Genomic DNA, 18,187 nt, shown 5'->3' on the forward strand with positions numbered 1-18,187 from the left:
TTTAGGATGAATGAGCACAGACAGAGGGTGTATACTGGAAATACACAATATCCTGAATAGAATAGAATAGAATATTTTTATTAGCCTTTCAGTATTTTTCATACAATTGGCTTCGTCAAAGTTTACAGAGCGTTTTAGTTTCAGTACAATATTCAAATAGTTACAGAAAGGGGAGAAAAGGAACTAAACACCTTTTCTTCAGCATTATGTAAAACAATGTTTTATACAGTAATGAAATACAAACATAAGAAAAGAATCACAGTAAATAACTAGCTTATATAATATCAAAATATTTTCTTCATTACTTCGGTAAAACATATATTTTGATGATTAGTTTCTAAGAATTCTTCAGTTGTATAGAATTCGTTGTTTTTTAGCCAGGTTTGCAATGTATTCTTATATTTATTTAGTGGTACTGTACGAGCTGAGCATGGTAACTTATTGAAAAATGTTATGCTTAAGTACTTATAGTTATTATGGACTACAGCAAGTCTTGTGGAAGGCAGGTCCAGCAGGTGACTGTTTCTTGTACTGTGTGCATGCAGATCACATCTCATGTTCAATTTTTTCAGATTTTCTCTAGCATATATTAGACAGTTATATATGTACATGCTTGGCGCTGTCATTACGCCAAGAGATTTAAAATAATTTCTGCAGGAGTCTCTGGGTGCTAACCCCTCCATGCACCTGATTGCTTTCTTCTGCCATCTGAAAATACATTCAGCCCCTGGGGAGTTACCCCAAAGCAATATTCCATATTGCAGTTGGGAATGAAAAAAAAGCATAGTATGAGTGGAGTAGCAATTGCTTGCTCACACTGTTTCTTAATTTATACAATAAGAAAAGTACTCGTGCTAGTTTACTACATAGATAATTGGTGTGTCCTTCCCATGAGAGCTTTTGGTCTATGATTAGTCCAAGTAATTTCAATGTTTTGTTTTCATTTTTAGTTACTTTGAGATTAAATATTATTTCTTCTGTTTTTGTTTGATTTATGCACAGCTGGTTAGCCTGACACCAGTAATTAGCCATTTGCCTCATTTCTCTATTTTTGTCAGTACACTCTGTAAGTTCTCTCTTGTACTTATTAAGGTCATATCATCAGCATATAGTATGTTCTTACACGGTATGTAATTCGAGAAGTCATTAACATAGACAATGAACAGAAAAGGTCCAAGAACAGAGCCTTGGGGTATTCCTCTTTCTATAGGGAGTATTTCTGACCTCTGATTATTTGCATATACGAGTTGTAACCTATTGCTTGGATAAGATCTGAATAGTCGGAGTGTGTCATCTTCAATGCCATAGTATTTTAACTTTTTGATGAGTCTGTCATGTGACACTGAGTCAAAAGCTTTACTTAGGTCAATGCTCTAGTAAGTGACAATCATGACTTCAGTGCCTGTTTTACCACACATACCATCTGGATTCTTGCCCACACATCAGTTTCTCAGAACTCCACAAGTGGGCTGGCATTACATCATGTCCTCAGTTCTCATGACCCACTGGCTTTAATTTACGTCAATTCCTTCCACCTCAGCATTTCTTCACAGTAACTACTCCTTTCTTTACACCATTTTAGTTTTCTATATTTTTTATTTTCAGACTTGCCTACTTTTCACCAACCCCCCATCTCTAGCACATACTACTTAGATTTCTGCTCTTACTGACTTGTGAACAATGTTTCGTTAGTAATCTCTGTGTTGTTTATTACCCTACCTTTAATCTTTAAGCTATCAGGTTTTCAAATCTTGGGCGGTGCAGTCCCTAACAATCAGTCTTTCCTTCTCATCCCATCCGGTAAGTGTTCCCTGACTCGGGGTTCTGGTTGACTTTTCCAAACTCTCCTCATTTCCTTTATCACACCAATCCTTTCCCTTCACCCCTCTCCCTCCCCTTCAAAACTTCTGCCAGAAGGAGCCACTGGCTCTGAAAGCAAGCAGATTTCAATATCTTTATATGTGTGTTCTCCCGCCACTAAATGGTGATCAGATTTTTTTATTTATCCAATTACATTATATTCACAAAATTACATTTTGCATACTTCACAGAAATTCTCAATTTGTGTCAAAACTGTATATGATTCAACATTTTAAGTATTTTGGATGGAATCAGAACCCAAAAATACGCCAGAAACAAGGGAAAAAAATTCACTATAAACCAGTGTAATTACCATTTTTGTCAAGTGAGAGTAATGGGATATTAAGAAGAGGGCATGGCAGTAGGGTAGTAAGAGTCAAATTTACAACAGAAATTAATTGGTCTAACAAAGAGTGATAAAGAATAGACAGTAGGAGCCACTGTCTGCTTCTGGCTATAAGATCTTTGCTGTAATGTGCTATTATCCAATTTTGACTGATCTGTAACCCATATGTGAGCATATTGTAATATATTGTTACACTCTATGTGTCCATTCCACAGATCACAGCTCTCCCACATCAGTGCCTTCTACCTATATACAAACCAGAATTTCTGGATTTTGTGAAAGAAATAGAGATCTTTCCTGCGTGTTATGTCAGTTCACTTCAGCCAGTTTATGTGTTGTGCATGGAGAGAGAGGAAAAGACATATATCCAGACACTACACCTGCCAACCAATCAATCTTATATCGTAGGTGACACAATATCATTAAACTATACACTTGCAAATGTCCACATGCAGCTTATGCTACATGTTGTATGTCATATGTAGAAAAATGGCTATGAACAATAGATTAGTGCACGTGGAAATGACTTCTTTTAAATAATTCATTACTGCTGCTGAATCATGCATCAGGGAAATGCTTGAATAGGAAAGTGTCTGCAGCAGATAAAATGAAACAAAGATCAATAAAGATAGAGAATAAAAAAAGAGAAAAGAGGAGGAAAGATGGGGGTGGAAAAGGCCGAGAGCTGTCAAAAATAGCTCAGGTGCTAGGAAACTGTAGAATAGGAAAAAGACTAAATGAATATACCAAGAAGAAAGCCGTCCAACAAAATAAAAAATAATCTAATCTTGAAAGCAGTGTGGTTTGGACCAAGTGTATGTTGCAGTATAGTTTGTGAATTGTGGTTTATTTCTTTATTTATCTGTCCAAGAATCATTTTAGTACATTGTTTGTATAAGTGATATAGGACAGTGGTAAACCTAGTTAATTTACAATACAGTAGTTATTTATGCTCAAGTCATGTACACCTTTTATTTTTTCTTTCTTTTTAACAACAATATAGCAAGGATAGATTGCTACTCACCACAAAGAGGAGACATTGAGCTGCAGGCAGACACAATGAAAAGAGTATTAGAAATATATAAGCTGTCAGACGAAGACCTTCGTAAGAAGTAGAACTCTCAAACATTCAAACAACATCTCACATACATGGCTACTGTCTCTGGTCACTGAGGACAGATTCAGTAACAATGGGAAACAGCACTGGGTTGTGAGTCGGAAGGGAAGCCATTAAGCAAAATCAAACAATAGAAAGACCAGGATCGAATAAAGATAATATGGATAAGATAGACTGCTACTTACCATATAGAGGAAGCATTGTCATGGAGAGACGCAGTGAAAAGGAGTACTAGAAATATATATAAGCTTTCAGACAAACTTCTTTCTCAGAAGTATAACTCTCACACATTCAGACAATTACTCACACACCCATGGCTACTGTCTTCAGCTGCTGAGCCTCAGCAAATCTGCAAGAGTTCAACTTCCGAGGAAGTAGGCTATAACAAGCAGCAAACATTTTCCATGTACACAAAGAAACTGCGCAAGGGAACAGCTGGAATGAAATCTGTATTCTCCTTTTAGGATTAATGATATAACTGTAGAAGAGTATGGAGGTGGCCAGGTTACTCTGTACATCTGAGGCATGCAGTTCCATGAGGTCAACAAGGAGTTGGATCAATCATGTTATGAGCTCATACCATGAATGGATATTAATCGTCTCTAACTGTTACTGAGGGAAATTTGAGGGCTAGGTTAATCTATCAAGGTAAAAAGTCATGACCACCTTGCATCAAAGTGTAATCATCATTCTCCAGGAGGCAGTAATCAACTGAATGGAAAGGGCTGCTATACTTGCTCACAGTGAACCTGACTCGGCATGTATGGTGCCAGTTGAACCTTGCAATGTGTCACTGCACTTTCTCGGGAATAAGATGGCTTCTGTCAAAAAGTGGAGCTGGTTTACATGGCAATGTTGTTGTGGTTACTCCTTCCATCGCCTCCATCTGTAGCAGCAGATGATCGGCTGTGTGGACTAGAAACCAGTCCCCACACCCTCACTGGTCACTTCCCCTAGAAGAAGAACTTAGATGCTTTCCAGACACGAGGAATCAAACTGTCACTCGAGAGTCTCTCGTTCCGCTCTGATGAGGCAACACCCTCGGCCATGCTCTCGGCAGTTCGCCCACGCAATGCCGTGTGGCACGTGTCATCATCTGCCGCATTTCACTTGGGTATGCGCAAACTGCAGAATTGTTATCTCACACTTGTTATCATTGTTCTGTTGCTCGTCGAGGAGCTTCTATTGACTACAGTCGTACAAAGCCTGACGCTGGATGCCTGGTTTGTCCTACCGGTATCAGCAATTGGAATACTGTGTGCAGTGTAGTGCAAATAGTGCTGTGAAGTGCAGTGTGTGTGAGGACTACCAGGCAGATTTATTACTGTGGTATCCATAGCTACGATGCCACGGCATAGGTGCAAGTTCATAGGTTGGCACTACAACACCGACATCGACCTCTAGCAGGCGCTGTTGAGCTCTATGAGCGCCGCTGCAGATTCTGCCCTCTTGATCGAGAGGAGACGGCCGGGACACTTCGTTTCATATTACGACGGGTCTAAGGCTTCGCTTTCTTTACGTGCAAAGTTATGTAACTATTTCTTAACTTAGTTTTTGCCAATAGTAAATATCTATAGTTGTACACGCAGTACCGAAGTGTTTTACCTCTCCTGCCCCAACTCGCTTCCGTCATTTGGCCAACCTTTCAGTTTTCAGGAGCAGACTCACACACCACCTTCCAGGCGGGGTACAAAATAAAGGAACATAAATCGTTCCTTCACTGTCACATCCTTGTGGACAGCATGTCACGGATCTTCCAAGTACGTACAGAATTGAGTAACGCAACACTGAATTATACACACCAGAAGTTTTTGAGTTTGCTGATGCACAAAGCTATGCACTTTACAACAAACGACTTTGTTTTGGTCATTTTAAGCTTAGTCTTCCATATCTACACCCCTTCAATTTACACCAACACAAATTTGTGGAATTACATGTAATCCAGAGCTTTTTCAAGCAGTTTACATTCCAACTTGAATATAAAATTTTGTTGCTGTTACTTCTGTTTTCAGATAGCTTTCTGTCCGTAATACTTGTGGACAATATTACCATTTATAAGGAGACAAATCCTGAGACCTATTAAATGGATACTTCTGCAACACTCCACCTAATAGTGGAGGTTGAGAAATATTCATCTCAATCATCACAGGATCTTCTGAGTCTCTGATTTAAGCTCTCCATTCAGGTCTAAACCAGAGAATTACTATCAGTTCTGGAACCAAAAGTGATAGCTCAGCTTCAATCTTGTATGCAAGACTATGTGTCTTCATTAATTCAAGAAATTCAACAAATAACCTGGATGAACCAAGGATGGCTTCTGATTCCAGGTGGTAGGCATCAGTCGTGCCACCGTGAGCTATTACTTGCATCCATTGCACTCAATACTTACCCACGGATCCACCTACACATCTCGGGCAAGATCCTCATCAAACGAACTAAGGGGACACTGGTTTTTCTTCACAACCTGCCTCTTATTTCCCTGAGGGGCTTTATCACCTGCCTGACATTGAAACTTCCAATGGCCAGAAATCTCACGATCTTTATTTGTCCAGACCTTTCAGGAAGTTTGTCTACAGTTGCAACAGACTAAGTGTCCTGTGTTGGTTCAATTGTGCTCTAAGAAATGAGCAAGACGTCAAATCTGTGGCATAGGCATACGTGAATAACTGTCTTCTCCTGCTCAGAGCACCACTGTTATTCATTGAGCCACAGTGAGTGTGAACAGGCCAGTCACGCTTCTCAGAATGCACTACAATGTCAGGGATCCCAGACGATGCTAAATGCAGCAGAGTTGTCATATATTTCACCACAAGTTCTTCAACACCACCACAAACACAGCAGCAGCCTGAAGTCTGTCGACCATGGCCAATACAACCTCCAGCTGATTTTCTTGCACTAGTCTCCCAAGAGCTGCACATTCTTCATTAATCTTTATTTCTGAATAGCTAGCTGATTTTACTTGCTTTGGCATTGAATTACCATCTGTAACAATATTTATCATCTTGTTATTGAATTATTTTATTAATAAAAGTTCTGTTGTATAGAGTTGGGATACTTTGAAATTACTGTGAGATAAGGTCTTAATTTTAGAATCCTCAGAACTAGGATGGTAACCAGGAGCTACATCTGAAAAATTAATTTAAAAATCATTATCCTCCATCACATTACTTTGTTCACTTTTGATTAATAAACTGCTTGCTGATGAGTGCACAGTTTGTTTAGTGCTTCCTGAAAAATTGTGATTTTGTAATTCTTTTGGCACTGAGCATCATCTTTTAATAAACTCTTCAATTAACATTTTTTTACTAGACACCATGCACAGAACTCTCTAGTTCATATACCAGCACAGCCCCATTCATCCTATGTTCTCTGAGTCTTTTGTTTGGTTGTGCCATTTTCACAAAACAATTGTCTAGAATGTGTTCTTTAATTTACAGAATATGACCAACAAATATTAAAAACAGTTGTTTATTTTGTGATCGCTACCACCAATAAGAAGTTCTGCTCACCAGAATTTACTTTACTGCAGAGACCTGGGGTGGAGACCATTACGGTGGTAGTGTTGAGGTTAGGTGGCAGTGTTGTCAGGATGATAATTGATGGTTGCTCAAGGAAACATCAATATTAGTCATATATTTTACTGGAGAAGAAACTACAACACTGAAAGCAACACTCTGCAGCAGCAACACCTGCCTGGGAATGTACTGGTGACAGCACCTCTGATGGTGCTGATGCAATAGGCTATAAAGGCTTTTATATCTTTGTGAGGGTGGAGACCCTTGCCTCTTCCTGTTTTCTCATAAACTAACCTGTACGTCCCAGGATATGGTATACTGAAAATAACATATGGTCCTGAATAGAGTAATTGCCACGTCTTATTCATTTGCCAAATTTTGTCGATTTAGGGTGTGTCTGTAAGAGGACTCGTTACCCTTCAAAAAACACGTTTCAGTTTCTTGTTATAAATTTTCCTTCTATTCTCGGCCCTGTTTTCTAGTGTAAATATGGCTTGTTTGATTTTGTCTTGTAGTGTTATTTCTGTAGTGGGTACCTTTGGTATGGGTGACTCCCAGTAATTTTTTTGTTTTGTCCAGAACATCAATTCAGTAGGTGTGAAACCTGTTGAAGAATGTGGAAGGTTACTGACCTACTGCATGAAAATGAGTTACTTATTCTATCCATTGGGTGTGTTTGTGAGGGTTGTATGTCCTAATAAATGGGTTAAATTCTTTAGAGATTCATTCTATGGGGCTTGCTTCTGGGTGAAAAAGGCTTACTAATATGTGCTTTATGCCCTGTGAGGTCACAAATTGTTTCCTCTTTTGCCCAAAAAAATATGAAGCATTATCAGTTAGTAGTACCTTTGGTTTACCTGCTCTTCTCAAATAGTCTCCTTCAATTCTTTTTCTGATATTTGTGGCTGTTGCATTTTTAGTGGCATACATTTTGATATGTTTTGGGAAAATATCATGTAGTGCTACTATGTATCTTAGTCCTTTACTTCTTGGATGTGGACCAGCTATGCCCAGGGATACTATATCTAAGAGGGTTTTTTGTGAGCATTGGGTGTAGCTCAGTATATTTTGACACATTGGACTGCTTTTATTTTTGACATATTGCACACTTTCTTAATACCTGTAGGGCTCGCCTTCTCAAACTTGGAAAGTAATAAAGTGTTGCAATATTTTCAGGAAATTTGCCTATTCCATAATGTCCCATACATCATGTGTGTCTTATAAATTAGTTGATATAATCTTCGGGAATACGCACACACCATTGTTCAGATTTTTCATGCTTCCTATGAAACAAAACGCCCTAGTACTCCTGGTACCATTTACTTACCTTTCCACCTTCCTCTTGCTTAAGGTTTTGCATGACTTTACTCCATCTGTGATCTTGCTGTGGTATAATTTTCATTTGCTTACAAAGATTATGGTAATCAGACTATTGTGCTGTACTTTGCATTAATAATGTTCTGATTTCTGCATCCTGCTGTGCTAATTCACCAAATTCCTCTAAACCTTGTGGTAACCTAGACAAGGCATCTGCAATAACATTCTGATGTCCTCTGATATAAATAATATCAAAACTAAGTTCTTGTAAATATAGACACCACCAAGCTAATCTAAGGTGCAATAGTTTACATGTTAGTTTGGTATTCTTGCCCCACAAAAAACATTCAAACTTTTTAAACACCCATATTACAGCTAAACTTTCTAATTCTGAAACAGAGTAAGATTTTTCTGCTTCTGATAATGTATGACTAGCAAAACTGATGACCTTGGGTACTTCCTTACCTTCTTCCTCTTCATCTGGAATAAGCATGCCCCCCCAGCCCTTGAGATGAGGCATCTGTGCAAAGACAAAAATCCTTGGACATGTCACAGTGGCTAAGAATGTCTGCATTGACTAATGCCTGCTTAATGTTGTTTAAGTCCTTACACTTATCATCCCATAACCAAAGCCTATTTTTTCATAACAAGTTGAGCAATGCATCACTGTTCATCAGTTTCTGTCATATGAATTTTTTTAAAAAAAGATGCTAGTCCTAAAAAAGCTTTTAGTTATTTTTTATTCCTTGGAGCTGGACATCAAGTTTCTTAGGATCAAGTAATATACCTTGTCCTAAAAATTTGAATTGCTCCTTACAAAACTAGACTTTTTTAAATTGGCTGTTACTCTGCAATCTGCAAATTAATGAAGCACCTGTTCAATGAGCCTGATATGTTCTAACCAAGTGGGTGTGGCTATTAGCATGTCGTATGCATACACAGCGCGACATTTCTAAGCAGTTCTGGTCCTAAAACCTTGTCCAATGCAGATATAAACTCTCCTGCACTAAAGTTCAGTCCAAAATGTAGAACACAGAATTCGTAACTTCTGACACCACAAACAAATGCCGTATATTTTCGACTTTCTTCGTGGTGCTTTATTTGCCAGTATGGCATCTTGAGGTTGAGTATACTGAAATATTTTGTATCGTAAAACTTTAGAAGCTGTTCGTCCAAGTTGAGATCGAGAATACTGAAATACAGGGTGTCCCAAAAAGAACAACCCGATTTCAAATAGAATTATTTATTAGGAAGAAAGGCTTAACACCAACAAATTGCATACTAAATTACTCAAAAAAGACAGACATTTATAAAAATCCATCATAAATGTTCAATATGTCCTCCATTGGCTGCACGGACGACATCTAGCCGATTGCCGAATTCATCCTAAACTGAATGTAAGATGTCTTCTATCACTGAAGCTACTGCAGCTGATATTCTGATTTTTAGTTCATCAGTGTCACAAGGTAAGGGAGAAACGTAAACGCATTGTTTAACGTATCCCTACAGGATAGATAGTGTCGGAAGTTCCATGCGGCTTTTCGCGGATGATGCTGTAGTATACAGAGAAGTTGCAGCATTAGAAAATTGTAGCGAAATGCAGGAAGATCTGCATTGGATAGGCATTTGGTGCAGGGAGTAGCAACTGACCCTTAACATAGACAAATGTAATGTGTTGCGAATACATAGAAAGAAGGATCCTTTATTGTATGATTATATGATAGCGGAACAAACACTGGTAGCAGTTACTTCTGTAAAATATCTGGGAGTATGCGTGCGGAACGATTTGAAGTGGAATGATCATATAAAATTAATTGTTGGTAAGGTGGGTACCAGGTTGAGATTCATTGGGAGAGTCCTTAGAAAATGTAGTCCATCAACAAAGGAGGTGGCTTACAAAACACTCGTTCGACCTATACTTGAGTATTGCGCATCAGTGTGGGATCCGTACCAGATCGGGTTGACGGAGGAGATAGAGAAGATCCAAAGAAGAGCGGCGCGTTTCGTCACAGGGTTATTTGGTAACCGTGATAGCGTTACGGAGATGTTTAACAAACTCAAGTGGCAGACTCTGCAAGGGAGGCGCTCTGCATCGCGGTGTGTTTCTGGATGAGGTATCGAATATATTGCTTCCCCCTACTTATACCTCCCGAGGAGATCACGAATGTAAAATTAGAGAGATTAGAGTGCGCACGGAGGCTTTCAGACAGTCGTTCTTCCTGCGAACCATACGCGACTGGAACAGGAAAGGGATGTAATGACAGTGGCACGTAAAGTGCCCTCCGCCACACACCGCTGGGTGGCTTGCGGAGTATAAATGTAGATGTAGATGAAATCACATGGTGTTAAGTCAGGAGACCTAGAAGATCTCGCAGTCCTGTATGCCCTGTCCAACGTTGAGGCACGTTGGCATTGAGGAAACTGCGCACGTTGTTGCGCCAGTGCGGAGGTGCTCCATCTTGTTGACAGATGAAATTGTCAGAATCAAGTTGTGGGAATAACCAGTTCCATAGCATTGCAAGATATGAGTGTCCTGTTACAGTTTCTTCCTCAAAAAAGTAGGATCCATAAACCTTGCTTTGTGAAACAGCACAAAAACATTCACTTTTGGTGAATCACGTTCATGTTCAATTGTTTCATGAGGATTTTCGAGCCCCCATATACATACGTTATGACGGGGAACCTTACCGCTAATATGGAAAGTTGCCTCATCGCTGACTATCAACTGTGATATAAAAGTGTCATCTTCCATGTCCTCTAGATAGCATTGCTGAAGTCCACTCTCTTCACTTTGTCAGTATCTCGAAGAGCTTGTACCAGTTGTAATCGGTAAGGTTTGAGGGATAAACGACGCCATAACACACGCCACAGTGTCATGTGTGGTAACACAAATCCTCGGCTAACACGACACATAGACTTGTGGGGGCTCCTCCGCTCAAATGCTTGTCGGATTTGCTACACTGTTAGTTTAGGAACGCATGGCCAGCCAGGTCTTTTGCCTTTACATAGGCAGTGTGTTTCTACAAACTGTTTATATCACCATCGAATGTTCTTTGGTGATGGTGGTTTAGCACGAAATCGAATATGAAACGTCTGCTGAACTGCATCCAGTGATTGAGTATGGCTAAATTCAATAACACAATACGCCTTCTGTTGTGCGGATGCCATATTGCGCGAGACTGGCAGGTCCGCGCTCGTAGCGACATCTAATGCATTTTTTCTGAAATTCTAGACTCTGCCAATTACATCTAGCGCTGTTTCAGTTACCTAGTGAAATTTATCTCAATATTCTTATAAGTTAAAATCGGGTCACCCTGTATTTTGTATTGTAAAACTTAAGAAGCTGTTCGTCCAAGTTGTCTGGTCTTATGTGTGCTGGTACCATAATATTACTGATACGTCTAGCATCAAGAACTAATCTTACAGAACCATCTGGTTTGTTTACTGGTAATATCGGACTACAATAGTGAGAAAATGAAAGTTGCATAATTCCCCATTTAATCATAAGATTGATCTATTCCCTTACTGCCTCTCGTTTTGCCCACGGAATAGGATATGGCATTACACAAATCGTTTCGTGTGGATATACTTTAAATTTATATTCATAGTCTTTGATTACTCCTGGCTCCTTACCGAAAACATTGGCATACTTAAATAACAAGTTAGAAAGTTCTTGTCATTGCATCTCATTTAGTACCTGTGATTCACTTAAGTTTCTGCTCTACCATTTTGTAACTAACCTCAGTGTTTGCTTCTTGTTCTGCATCAAATTTGTTTGTGAAATATACTGGTTTGTTTTTGTTACTTTCATCAGTTGTTCTGACTAAATCAATACAAAAGATCTGATCCTTTACACACACACACACACGCACACACACACACACACACACACACACACACACACACACACAAAAAGGTATTTCCCATTACCTGTGTCAATCTGCATTTCATATGTTCCAAACAAGTCCATGCCAATAAGACAATTAACTATTAACTATAAGTTTGTCGATTATAAGAATGTTGCACTTCACTGTAAAATGTTCAATTTGTAATGGAATAAGTGCCTGATGTTTAAACATTTTAGTCTCACTTATTGTAGCAGTTTGCACCTTGCCATTTTCGGCAGGAGATGTTGGGAATGTATGTCAATGTTAAATATTTTCACCATAGTGATTGCTTGTATTTGTTCTTCCTTGGCTTTATCTACTATATCTAACTTATGCTGATGCAAATCATCCTTGATGTCACCTCGTTTGTAAAACATTATAAAACATGTTTGTAATTCTGCTTTGCCCCCACTCTCAGTGGTCAATACCCTGCGGCTTAACTATGACCGGTTGGTGTTTTCCAACGGCATAGTGTGACTTAATTCGTTACTTGGAGAAATTTCAGTTAGTTGCACTGTGTGGGTACTTCGCCAAGTTGTGTCATTAGCTGCTTAACTACCGTGCAGTTATTTGGCTGCCCAGTGGTCGTCTGTAGTACAGCGTAAGGCATGGCAATGTTGCCGCGCGTCAGCCACTGCTGCGGCTGACAGTATTCATGTTCGGCATCCAGCCTTGTGAACTGTAATTCGCTCGCGCATTGAAATTACCCTGTTGTTTTGGAAATTTCTTTTAAATCGTATGTGATTTTGCTATTGTGTGTTTAGATCACGTTTTACTGAATGGTTTACACACCTATGTTGTTGTGCCTGATTTTCTGTCGCTCTATTGGGTACAGGTCTTTCCTCATGGAATTATGTCGATAGAATCGAGCACTGGAAGAAAATATTCAGTGTCGTGCTCTGGTAATGTGACTAATTTTTCTCTAATGTGCGATGGTAAACGCCTTTTCAAAATTTTTAACACGTCCACCTGTGACGTTGGGTTTATCCAGTAGCGTGTCTTGTTCAGGTATTTTTCAAAGTATCCACGTAGACTGCCGTATTTGCCACTGAATGGTGCAGGGTTGAAAACCTCGCGTATGAGTCTTTCTTGCACTGCCTCAGACCAGTACTTGTCGACGAGAGCTCGTTCAAATTGGATATAAGTGTTGCAACGTTCGGCCACTTCAGTTGCCCATAAAAGCACATCACCTTGCGTATATCCTACGACAAATCTGATTTTCTGTGCTTCCGTCCAGCTGCGTAGAAATACACGATGCATAGCACTGACAAATATTACGGGATTCATTCTTTTACCTTCGATAGTGAATGTAGGAAACAGTCCATGTCTAAGCAAACCTTCGTCTGCAAAAATAGTCAATGGACACGTTGTCTTTTCGGTCATATTTATGTGGTTATTGTAGTTACCTGTAATTCCGGTTGGTAATTGCTCATGCTTGGAGTTGTGGGTATGTTTACATTTTGCACTCTACAACTGTCACTGGTACCTACTGTGGGACTCATGACAATTTGTGGATAGTGGATACCAACAGATTGTGGTTTGTTCACTGTAGCCTGTGTATTATATACATGCACATTTCGAGATCTGGTAATATTTTCTTCTAAAAGATTGTGGATCCTATTTTCCGCGGCTTGTAGCTTAATGTTTAACTTGTTCACTATTTCATTTTCTATTTTCTGAATAGCCTATTCTACTACATCTGTGTACAACTTACAATCTGTTACGGACTTCTCTGCAATGGTATTATCTTTATCTAACGTACCTGCTTCAACTTGACTAATGATATCACTCAAATTTTCATCGATCTTCTCTGTGTCTCTCCTCCTTAGCACATGCTGAGTCAACTTCCAATGTTGCTACCCTTAAAGTAAGCTCTTCTACACCTGGAGGTACTTCTTCATAGTCCTTATTTAGTTTGTTAATGACAGTGGTTACCTTTTTTACTGCCGAAAACTCTGGTTTTGTGTGGCTTCAATGTTTGTGTTTGCGTCTGTGATTTTCTCTATCTGTTGTTCTACTAGATCATTACGGTTGTTAAAATAATCTATTTTCTGTTTTTTTTTTAACTCCATAATGTTACTGTTAACTTCAGAAAGTACTTCATGCTTTACCTCTATTTCCATATCATTCAATTTTTCGTCGATTTCAGTGCGAAAGTTTTTGGCTAAGTCATCGAATTTCTGTGAGACCGTGTCTTGCAAATCCTTGAATACTTGTTTTTGTTCTTGTTTCATTGTATTTACATCTTGTGTGATGGTGTTCAGATTGTGTGTCAAACTGTGGTATTCATATGACTGAAATTGGTGTTCATATTACGTTTCATATAATCAAATTTCACATTTGTGTTAGATAATAACTGCCATATTAGTGCTTCAGTTGCTGTCAGCTGTATTTTCCAAGTGTTCATGTTGTATCCAAGTGGTGTTTGTAACGTGTTGTCAAAATTCATATTGGAATCGCTCTCCAATGTTTCATTCATGAGCGGTCTGTCACACTGGGAGATATGTGACATTGACATTGTCTTGTCAGTTGTGAACATTGTGTCGTCAAGTTTGTTCTGCTGTGGAGCGTCGCTATCATTTGTCACTCCAGCGACAAGCTTTCTGCAGTAAGCATGCATGGCGCGTGAACTTCAATTGTCCAATCTCGCAATTCTACACCATCTTGGCTGATTACGTTTTCACTATTGTTATCAACAATGGGCATATATTTTTCGGCCTTGTATGAATATGCAAAAAAATAAAATTCCCACGAAAACGTTAAAAATTTCATATGCTAATCATTACACTTGACAAATGAAGTTCACGTGATGTCATAGCCTGTTTTACGTCTATTATGATGCGCAATCTATTGTGCCACAATTCTTTATGTTTTACTGACAATATGTATCACACTGAAAAATTTACGTAAATTTTTCGCAAATAAAATTCAAGGAAGGGAATAATGAGGAAAGGATCTATTTACATCAAAGGAAGCGCTACGAGGCGTAACCATGCAAGCAAATTGCGTAGCCGTCCTACGTTTGCTGCGCCAAACAAAACAGCTTACTATGGAAAATGTTACGTGACCTGCGTGTAATTCTTATTTCATTCCAAAATTTCTCCTCAATTTTTGCCTTTTTGCAATACTTGTTCCCCGTCGTGATTCATGCAAACAGAAAATACAGACAATTAGTTTTTTTTTTATGACTCATAACAATGTCATACAGATTTCTCACTATAACAACAATTAACAAACACTACCCACAACCGGTGCTCTGAAGTCCTGGAACACAGGTCAACAGTTGTAATAAAAAAAATATTACTAAATATTATTGACTATGCGTACGAAGACACATTTTTGTAGGACATAATATGATTGCGTTATTAAAAATGTTCTGTGCTTATTTGCATCTTTTGGCCACCGGACTTCGCTTACATTTTAATTATGGCTCCAGGAGGAGGACTCTGGGAGCACCGGCGCTTGTTGTAATCAAGAAAATCCTCCTTATACGTTCTTCTCTTCACTTCAATAAATAAAAAATGACTTGATACTGTTGTTCAATATATTATTATTTACGCACACGTATGATACATAGAGCTCGCAATACATCATATCTAAAATCGCAAATCTTCATCGTCCTTCCAGCTACGAGAAAGTGTACGAGTAAAAACAAAAAAACTACAAAAACTGAATGTTTTTTTTTCTTTCATTTGTCTGCGACTTATCGTGCATTCATAATTAACGTCTTTGCCAACTGTCTGGTCGCTCGGTGTTTCATTTTTTTTTCTTTTTTTTTCCTAATAAATCTTAATTTTACGGCATCCTGGGGGAACCCTTCACCATGTACCTACACACCACAAATAAGAAAATAAACATGCTTATATTGTAATGTTAACTGGAAAATATAAAGCCATTCCAAGTTTGAAGAAAAGAAAGGCACTGAAGGTGCTCGTTTTTCAGTAGAGATGTTAAATCTAGAAGCAAAGTAATATAAAAAGAACTTGCAAAATCTTTAACAAAATGCCCCAATAGAAAGACAGTTGCTGAAATCTGGAACAAAGCTGTAATTATTTTGCTCATAAGAAAGGAGAGATATGAAAGTGAAAAGCTATAGCCCTATCAGGTTTCACTCTGAAATGTACACTTCCATCCTAGTATAAGCGACATCAGTTCAGTCTGAACTGACAAGTGTAAACAACAGATTTGAATTTGACCTGTCAATTAGTTAGCAGGCACTAAGAGTAGTGGATGTGTCGAAAGTTTTAAGAATGTAATACAAAACCCAGTTTTTCCAAAACCTTACCTTCATGTCTTCCCATAATACTTTATTTCAAGCAGTATACAATGCTGCTTACTTTCAAATTGATTTAATTAATTTCAAAAATTCCTTTTTTTGTAGTAGGGGAAAAAAAACAAAAACAGAACTATTCTTCTACTAGTGACGAATCTGTATCTTTTTTCCCTATTCAAGCAGTGTTTTTCGCTTATATTCTCCAGTTATTTATAATATCAGCTGAGCTTGAAGTTAACTCCACTGAATGTATTACTAACAACTAACTAACTACACTTACCACAAAATTTTCCAGTTACAATTATTAACAGTGGACATCATAAAAAAGGTAGTACAACCATGCTGAAAGGCATGTAAGACAAAACACACCTAATGCAAGATTTGCTGGTCCGTGAATTTTATCAACAATGAAGAAATGGGTGCTCAGATACATTCATACATACAAGTAGCTTAGATTAAATGTTCTGTTAGCCACTAAATATCTCATCTCTTGTTGCAAGTGCCACTAGTTGGTCCACAACTACCAAACCCTACTGGCCTTGACATATAGTCTCCAACACCGCCTGTGTGAACTGTCTCCCCAGCAGATAGAATTCACCTTCATTACTAAATGCATCACTCAAGGTATAATTGTTTTTTAACACTACCAAATATGTTATCACCCGCTATCATAAACTCATCCTAGGTTCACAAATACAAGGTATTTAAGGCACCAAAATACCAGCATATAGCATTTTCAGTGCCAGAGGGATATCATTCGCAGCTGCAATATGCATTACACTGAATACTGCAGAATTCTCTTGACGGCTTTTTGACAATATCTCCATCGGATGCATCCTCATGGAGAATGTTTGGAGCTGTACTTTCATTGTATTCACATTTTATTCAATGCAGTGTGTTTTGATCTAACATCAAATTCTTCCTGTGGGTAGTCTCAATTTCTCAATTTAATAATTATTGATTAAGAATCAACTCTTATCAATTCATATTGTACTGCTTTCTTACCGAGCGAGAGAGAGAGAGAGAGAGAGAGAGAGAGAGAGAGAGAGAGAGAGAGAGAGAGAGAGAGAGGGAGAGAGAGAGAGAGAGAGATTGAGGGGGGCGGAAGGGGGGGGACTACTGAATTAAAGATAGTCACAAGAGCTGTATACACCCAATATGCCACCAATTTTCATCGTATTTTTGGTAATTGAAGTACATACTTAGATGTAACAAACTGCTGTTCTAGTACGAGAAAGGAAATAGCAGCCATTGAGCAGTGGTGTTTGCGCAACCCCCTCCAGTGACAGACTGGAAATCTGCACAAACTGCATTTAAGCTATTCCTTTTTTGTTCATCTTGTATTACTACAATGAATCACATTTCTCAGAAAATAATAATAATAATAATAATAATGGTGACAATGACAGTGATACATTTGAGATGGGATATAATAAGGAACCTTGTTAACTGCACATTTATTTACCAATACATCCATGTGCATATTTAAAAGTTATCACAAGTCATTGGATTTATAATTTTTGCCATCACTCGTAGGCCAATACTACTTGGGAGGTGCCTATCATAAAAGGATTGATCAAGACATTGAGGGTTCAGAACTTAGGAGTGGACATAAACTTTGCTAATTATAGAACAAGTACTTCATTATATGAAGTACAAAGGAGACACCTAGGGTAGGAGGCCCGGCTGTCAATGGCTTCGAGGAACCATTCTAACCAGGTTATGGAGGAGTGAGGAGGCTGCAAGCAGAGAGCGATGACTTGGGGTTCCACACACTGCCAGCAACTTCCTATGCCTCATGTGACATCCTTCTGCATTCCCTATTGGTGGTGTACTGTAGGTGATGCATGCTGACGTGCACTGCTGGCAGTA

The sequence above is a fragment of the Schistocerca cancellata genome, chromosome 6 (genome assembly GCF_023864275.1).
Source record: "Schistocerca cancellata isolate TAMUIC-IGC-003103 chromosome 6, iqSchCanc2.1, whole genome shotgun sequence".
NCBI lineage: Eukaryota > Metazoa > Arthropoda > Insecta > Orthoptera > Acrididae > Schistocerca > Schistocerca cancellata.